The sequence below is a fragment of the Battus philenor genome, unplaced genomic scaffold, assembly GCF_028537555.1.
Source record: "Battus philenor isolate CCGP_79_NKW_IND1 unplaced genomic scaffold, ilBatPhil1.0.hap1 SCAF_1, whole genome shotgun sequence".
Taxonomy (NCBI): Eukaryota; Metazoa; Arthropoda; class Insecta; order Lepidoptera; family Papilionidae; genus Battus; species Battus philenor.
Window position 1 is genome coordinate 7,050,657 of NW_027181661.1, and position 9,046 is coordinate 7,059,702.

The 9,046-nt window shown below is 31.1% G+C and overlaps 1 long non-coding RNA gene across 1 annotated transcript; it reads left to right on the forward strand.

The window, feature by feature from the left end:
• Positions 1 to 2,985: 2,985 nt before the first annotated feature.
• Positions 2,986 to 6,127, forward strand: LOC137921112 (uncharacterized). The gene is made up of 4 exons (XR_011107352.1): positions 2,986 to 3,086; positions 3,768 to 3,835; positions 4,579 to 4,712; positions 4,782 to 6,127. It is a non-coding gene; the product is annotated as an uncharacterized lncRNA (long non-coding RNA).
• Positions 6,128 to 9,046: the final 2,919 nt, after the last annotated feature.

Sequence of the window (9,046 nt, forward strand, 5' to 3'; positions counted from 1 at the left end):
TTTAATTTCTTATTCATTTGCCAATTTTACTGAGAAATTACATCAATCCTTGTGTAACATGTTATGTGCGTGTGTTTTTTCTTATTATATTTGCTTACCCGGATCACAAGGGCGTCCAAGAGGGCGGCCGTTCAATGCACCACAATAAATCAAACATGGTGAGCTTTATTCTTTGTATGTGTATATTTTGTACAAGAGGTTTGGTTATAGATGTAAAAGCCTTAAAACGTGGTTAATGGTCATATAGCTGTTTTGCTGTCAATTAATGTATGGTACACTCAATCCAAAAAATAATTAGTACAGAAATAATAAATAACGAAATGATAATACAGTATAATAATATTTTCAACATTTTTATTTCGGTACATTAAAATAAATTTTCGTTTTATATGTTTCCCTGCATATTATTATATGTTGTCTTTGTCCTCCCAAAAGTTATTGGCATATTGTATCCAGTAAGAGTTTCAGAGTGATCACTTTACACTGGGTGATTGTAAATTAGTGTAAAACTTCAAGGCTTTTTGCTGACTAGCGTGCTCTACATTCACTCCTTTCAAAGCTTTGACATTTATAACCAATCATTCTGTATTTGCATTATTAATACATATCGCATTTAGATCATTGCCAAATAGTGCCAACGTTTCTGACAGTTTTTGACAAGACCTGCAATAGCGATGGCAGAGTGACGGCGTTTGCGGCAACCGCAGTGACAGTAGCGACGATGGCGGCAACGATACAGCTGCGACGGCAAGAGTGACGGTGGAAACGACAGCATCAGCGACGGGTGCTGTGACGGCAACAGCGATGGCAGCAGCAACAGCAGCAGAAACGACAACAGCGATGGCAGCAGCGACGACAGCAATTTTTATCAACGTATGGTGTTGAGATGGTTACAGGAAAAGATGGTGTAAGAAAGAACCGAATTTAAATATTTACTAAATTTATAAAGAAATTAAATTTTATTACACGCATTATAAATACAATATTAATAGCCATAGCAGCCATATTGTATTTGAACTGTATGTAGTTCCATATTGATATATTTCATATATTTTTTTTGTTCAATATGAAATAGTTAACTCTAGTTTATAGGTTATTTTGTAAGTAGGCCGATTTCATGGTACATTCAAATGATTCTTTACAACTGTGATATACAGTATCCGTAACGGGAGAAAAAAGGACACGTCAGCAACAAGTCGTGAGCACAGCTTCACATCCAACGCAGCATCAATCGCTTTCAACATGGCGTAGGCGGCGGTGAAGCTAGCGATCGCCTGTGAACTAGAGCCGGCCACGTTCACCGCGTCACTGGCTGCGGTGAACACGTCGTCGTTCGTGTTGATTGCGGCATTGGCGGCAATCCACACGGCGTCGAACGCGTTCACTGTGGCATTGGCACCGGTGAACTCGGCAAAGGCCGGGTTCACCGTGAGACATGTTTCGGTGACTGCAGCATCAGCGGTGAACATGGTGTGGCAACGGTGACGGACAACATGGCAACGGTTGCAACTTGCATCAGCGAAAACGGCGACTATGGCAACAACAGTAGCGATGGTGATAATGTCCGCTATCTAGTTTTGATTTCAGGGAGGCGACGTCGATGGCTGCGGCAGCCTCTGGTCTGGCTGAGGAAGAAGTGAAGTCGTCACGCGGTGGAGGTGGCGACGGCTGCGCAGGTTGCGGAGAAGGCGAACGCAAACAACAACACAAAAAGGGGTCTGGGTATAGGTACGAAATTACTAGAAATCATTTATAAATAAAGTCATTACACAGATCTTCACCATCTCACCAAATTAAAATTGTCTTTGTTAAAACATTTGCTATACAATATTGACTAGGTTTTATGAGTTCCATATCTTGTTAACCCTACAGTATTTTAAAAGTATATTATACCAACATATGTTATTGATTTACCGATTGTAACTGTAATACATTAGATGATGAAAAACTATATTTGATTCATGAATAACTTTAGATAATATTAATTAAACATCTGATATGTTAATATTAGTCTAAAAATTGATAAGTTAATAGAATTTTATTAAGGAATACCTGAAAAATGGCTACAGGACATGAGTATATAAAAAGGATTTTAATTAAGACGACCGTTTACTATACAGTTTAACTGGAAGACTGGATCCAGGGATGGAGCAGGGCGCGACAAAGAAGAAAATCGGCGAGCTTCGGGTCTACGCGGGACAGCATGTAAAGTACACCATTCAAACAACACCCGTAAATACACTTTTTATTATAATAACAATTAATTGCACTTTTAATTTTAATTTTTAAAACACCTCCATTTTACTGAAATATTAACGATAAATTACACAGGGTCTTTGGTTATAGATATAATAGCTTTAAAGGGGCCAGTGTATATATAATATGTTAGCAAAAAAAAAAAATAAATTAAGTTTTGTCACCAATTAACAATCACCTTGTATATTTTGTTCTCTTTAGAAGTAATAATTAACATATATTCAAAAGATTATTTCTTATATTCACCCTAAGACAAAGGTTTCAAATTATCTATTAAATTACTGCCGTTACTCATAATTTGTACAGAATTTCCTGAAAGCCCCGGTAATGCGTCATCACATATTCAAACTCGGTGATGACTAAACCATTAAAAAAATTCAAGTAGATCAAATTAATATTTGTTTGTATATTTAATTTAATGGAATTCTCCATAATAATCATAATTATTTAAATTATTCGACTTAATTATTAAAAATATTTTGTTTTTCTTTTCAGATAAATTGACAATGAATTGGAACTACAATCTCCACTTGAAGTCCCGTAACAGTTTTGAATCTTGCAAAACTACTATGGGACTTTATAAATCATGATTCAAATTTTAGAATAGACTATTTTTTAAATACTTTTTTTATTCATAGATTATATTTGCTAATAATTTGTATATTTTTTTATAATTGTTTGTATATATACTCTGTTATATTTTTAAATTGTTTGTATGTTTGTCAACATTAATTATTGAGTATGAATAATACATCTTTTGATCAAGCTTTTAGCTTGCCAGGATTATTTGCCCATTTCATTATGTTAACTGTGGGGTATAGGCGATGAAGGTAATATTCCTAAATATTTATGTGCTTACCTACCAAATGAATAACATACTACGATTACATTTATAATACAAAGCACGAAACTATTTATATAAAAGCAAATAACGTATTTTTGAAGTTTAATTCTATTAATACGTAGACAAAAACAAGACTGTCGTAAAAAATATTATTTTGCATTTAAAGTGTGAGAATCAATGGATAATGTTAAAAATTGTAGAACAAGTACGTTTCATAAGTATAATGTTAAAATAATAGAATTTTAAATTAGGAAGGTATTAATTCTTTCGCTTAAGAAATATATTAAGGATAGGTTCCATGTATATGTACTTTTCTAACAATGTACACAAACTTATATTTTAATGTTCTTTGCGGTAGACGAGCCAAGCCTGATAGACGATCTGCCGAATGCGGTAGATCTTCTCCTTTCCGCATGATCATTACAGAGACTATTATTCAGATATCTGCTTCTAACCACGTCCTTTCAGCACAATCGTTAGGGAAACTTTTCTGTGAATATCTAATATCGTTAATTAGTATTCCTACAATCAAATTTATTTTAAATTTCACTTTGTTTTGTCAGCATATTATTTAACAAACAAGTCGTCAAAATCACATTTTGTTGGTAAGCACCAAAAATTTAATAAATTAGTTATTTGAGATTTTTTAATTAATAATTTTTTGCAGAAGAAGATTTCGCAAAGAAGTGATGGCACCTTTATGATCTCGCCAGTATCTGCATCCACTATCCAATGGTAAACCGAATCCACTTAAAAATTAAATAACGGACACTGTTATAACATGCTCTTAGTTTTATATTGATATCAATATTGATTCAATTTAACTCAAAACACGTAAGAATTTGTATTGCTGTGAATAGATGATTTATTTATTCGTAGTGAGTATGAGAAAATCAATTTATTTAAAGTTACAAAAAAGAAATAGTATACATTTTTTTATTGTAAGCTAGCTGTCGTAAAAGAATTTCTACTGCCATAAGTTATTAATCTACCTTGTCGCATTCTAATATAAAAATGAATTAATGTAACATATTTCTTATTTAATTAGAAATAAATAAATTAATTTCGTGGAATGTAAATTTTGACTCATGCAGCTATTAAAAAAAATACGTAAATTTGCCTTGTGTGAACTGTTGTCTAACGCGCGAAGTTTCAAGTCACAAAGTATTATAAAACTTAAAAAATATGAACGAAATCGGTAAAGTCCTTTTAAATTTATAGCGTGACTATGTGGTATAATGAGTTCTGCGCTTCCTTTTCAATAGATTGAACCCTTTGTTACAATTTCTGCGTTAAAATATTTGTCAGTATTATTCGAATTATATGGATTGTAAGGTATGATGTTGAGATAATTAAATTTATTAAAAATACTATTCTTTCCATATCTTAAAAAATATTTTGTTCACGCTTTAAATTTTGAAAGTAATGTTGCGTAATCTCTACCAGAGTTTTACTCAAAATTTTTTTAACATTTTCAGAATGTTTCAGTTCTCCGACACACCGACTCTTAATAATCAGTTCGTGTGTGAAACTAAACGTTTGGAATATGGAATACTCTGCGGAGGTCGCCATATCTTTGAGTCAGCCGAGCACCGCATAGATTTATTTATTGGTACATACTCTCTAATTATTTTATGTATTTATGTTATTAAAAAAAACTAACTCTTCGTCTGTCTTTTAGCCCAGAAATGATCGTGGGGAAACGAAGAGTCATACTGCATCGGCGAATCATTAGTCCGGCTCAGGTCGCATAATACAACCATCACGTGTAGAAAACACCACACATCTCAGTCCTAGAACTGGTTGTTGTTCATTGTCACAATAGCGAATCAAAATTTACAAAGAATACCTCCAAAAGTCGTCTCGCGAAACTTTACCCATTAACATCAACCGAGGGATACTATACTTATATATAATTTGGAGCGAGTATTAACATTTTTACTCGATTATACGAACTGACAAAGCAACAGCCTTCAGAAACACTAATGCATGTGGTGCTTTTCATACGTATACAACCTGTTGAATCTTGTTTCCAAGTATGGATTCGCTGACAGTATCATCATATAACGACTCTTCCATTCATTGCAATAGTTTTTTAACCTAATTAGGTAGAATTGGGAAGAATTCTTATATATACAATTTCTCGTTCTAACTCAATATCAACTCTGCAAAAATTTAAAACCGACTGTTTTCTAATGCTATGTACTATCAAAAGTTGTAACCCTGCAAGGAAATAGAAAACAATAACATAAATCAACATGAAACAAAAAAGGATTGATTTACTCAAATAAAAATTTGGTGGCTCGGGGCTCGCTGTGTTGCTAAATTTGCGAGCCGAGACGTATTAAGAGCAAATTATATGCCGTTTGAATTGCTGACGAACTTGGAAGGCGATTTGAAAGTACTTGTACTTGATGTAACTGACGAAATTATGTCGCCGAGCCACAAGTGCGCATGCTTACTCGAATGTTTGTCACCGGGGCTAACACAACCATCCTGCGAAAATCTGGTACACAATTATAAGCATACCTAGATTAAAATTTATTTAATCTTACACTTTTATTAACATTCGCAGAAAGCTTATCGATGTTTGGAGTTGTCGTTAAATTCTTTAGTCAATACTATGTTATTCTCGAAGTTTATCGTCACAGTTGAGCGGTGAGTCTCACTGGTTGTGTTTACCGGACGTTGTGTGAGCAGCAACTTCCAGCGTTGATGCAGCAACGAGCTGTTTTGTAGTCGACGTAAACGTTTGTTTCTTCGTAGCGCGTAGATAGTCGTAGGTTACTGCTTTATCAGTTGCCCATCACGTTGGGATCAACACTTCTAAGTTTAGATAAATTTATATGTAGGGAGAGAGGTTCTATATAATTATTGAAATTAAACATTTTTGTATAAAGTAAATCACACGACTGTTCCAAACGGAATACCATTATGGAATGTTTGTAACGGCCGATGTAATATGAAGAATCATGTAGGGGCTACAACTTGTTTTCTTTTTATATTATTTTGTAATTTATGAAAAATATCTATTTACAAGGGCACTATTTGCGCTTACGTGTAAACTTTGCTTTTAGTATTGTTATGTAGGATACTTTTGTATATAGTTCTTACGTATTTCATCAAAAATTATATATCAAAAAAAATTACGACTTTACAATACGATTCCGAAACGATTTCGTATAGATTTATTTGATATTATTTGTAATTGATTTAGAAACACCATTTAATTTAAAGAACAAAGCTAGAAATTTAAAAGCTTGAAGTCAGACAATATTTTAATGTTTTTTTTTATAGAGCACGAATTTAATTTGCGGTCATTTCTTGCATACGTTAATATGTATAGTTTATATAATGTGTTTATAAATATTTTATGTATATACGTCGTTACATCTGCGCTGAAATTTAATGAACAAAAGTTTCACCCACGTTAAGCAAACTAAAATGTCTACATAATTTATGTTTATTTTTATAAATGTGTAAATTTTGTTGTAGATTGACTAGTGTGATGTATATGTTGTAAATATTGTAAAATGTATTATTTAATTTATAAAAGAAGCCTGAAAAATGGATATATGTCATCGAGGCCTCTGTAATCTTAATCGAATATAAACAAGATTTTTTTAAAATTTCGTCAAATCATTTTTTTATATTATTATATAGTTTAAGGTATTTAGCACCGTAAAAACTTTTTTTAACGCGAAAACATATCTTAAACATAATCGTACTACCAATACATTAGTTATTGTCATAAAACTGTCTTTTCTCAGAACTGAATAATTTTTAAAATAATTGTTTTTAATAATATGAGTTATTGTAAAGGTGTGCGATTTCACTGTAATGTATGTATGTACGAATTGTCAACTATTACAGTTGACAATTCGTACCTTTTACACAAGTTTATTTTTAAATTGCTATTATGTACAAAATTATGTTAATTACATAAAGTTGATTGTTACTTACTGTCAAAACTTTTTTTCGAGGCTTGCAATTATTTTTAGTTTTTCTGCATAAAAAAGTTGTACTTATTTTGATAGGCAGAAAAACAAATGAAAGTTAGGAAAGGAAATTTTACCAAATTGTTTCTCTTTTTTTAACGTCGCCTATGTAACCATGACTATCAGCTAGATATAAATATAACAGCCAAAGAGATTTTCATCTAATACATTAAATTTTAAAATAGCTTGTACATGCAAAAATAAAGTTAATAGCATTTTCATTTTATGTCTTCGACTTTATTAAGTGGATCTGTTGTAAATGTATTATTGTTGAGAACTTTATAATTGTACCTAATACATCAAATTAAAAAAATTGCTGTTCTATGTAAAATAATGTTAATAAAATACTGGTACTTTTCATATTAAAACCATTTTTTCTTAGACCAAGAGTCATTTAATCTAATCGTATTTAATTTTCTAACTACGACTTTGTAAAGCGATTCTGATGTAAATGTGCTATAGTTGACAACTTCATAATACAATTTTCTTAATTGTTTTATTGTATAAAATAAATTTAATTATATAGATTAATTTTTTATTGATAAATCATCTCTTACAAGACCAAGAGTCCTGTATTGTAATTGTTTTTAATTTTTTAATTTCGTCTTTGTAATGATTTGATGAATGTATTGTTATGTGATAAATGACAATTTGTTTAAAAGTAATAATACTTCATTGAATTTTAAAATCGCTATTACTTATAAAATAAAGTGATTGTAAAAACATTATTATGTTCTCTAATTTTAAACCGCCTGTAAAACCAATGTATTATAATAAAGTCCTTTAACATCGCTTTTGTAATAATATTTAGTAAACTCCTATTATCTCCTAGATAAAAAAACTGTCAAATAACATTTGGGAGCTAAGAGATAGTACACTGTAAATCGTAGAAGACAGCACAATTTGAAAATGATGTATTGGCCTCTAAGTTATTTCAAAGTGTAAATAAAAAGTCATTCTGTTATTTAAAAAAACACAATCCCGCTGAGTTTCTTTTACCTGTTCTTCTCAGGTCCGAGGTATTTATTATGCGAACAGGTGGTATGTTGAACAAAGAATTTTTGAATTTGAATAAAATGTTATCTATTCTGAAGTTGAAGTTTCATTTCATTGACTATTTGTAAGGAATATGTGTATAAAAAAAATAATATTTAATAGTTTCTATTAGGGGGACTGGAAAGTAATGTCGCTTTCTTAAGTTAAATTCACACGACAATATTTTTATAAAATGTTTATTTCTTATCAACAATATATTCACCTTTATTATTAACAATCTTTTCCCATCTAATATACAAATTTTCAATATCGGAGTGGTAAAAATCAATCTGTTTTGCTGTAAAATATGTCGACAGAAACGATATCACTTCATGGACCTCCTAATATTTGAATGTGCACGCGGAGGGATTATCTGGTGAAAAATGTTTTTGAATTATTAATAAAAATGCCTTTATTTTGAACTATTTAAAATCTATTTTCTTCTTTATTATATTATGCGCCACTTTGTTATTGGAAATTCGCACTGGGTATTGGTGTTCTCCAGCTCAGTTCAATCTTCTCTATTCTTCGACTTCCTTCTCCATTCTTTTCCTGCTAATCTTAATCTATTATGTCGCTGTATCTATTTCTTGGGCGGTCATTTTTATTAGGTCTTACCATGTCTAAATGGAACTACTTTTGACCTGTATTCCTTTACAATAAAAGATAGAAGAAAGTCTTTTCATCTTCTTCAATGTTGCACTCCGTTTTTACTTCTATTAAACCTAATTTATATAATTATATTTCGCTTTTCAGATATTTTTTTATATAGAATTCATTTAGCAATAATAATTATTCAGAATGTTAAGAATAATTATTATTCTTTATATGAATAAACATTATTTGATGCTAAGTTTACTAATTTTACTTCTCTAGTGTAATTGTAATTTTTGTACTGTGTTTATAAGATATA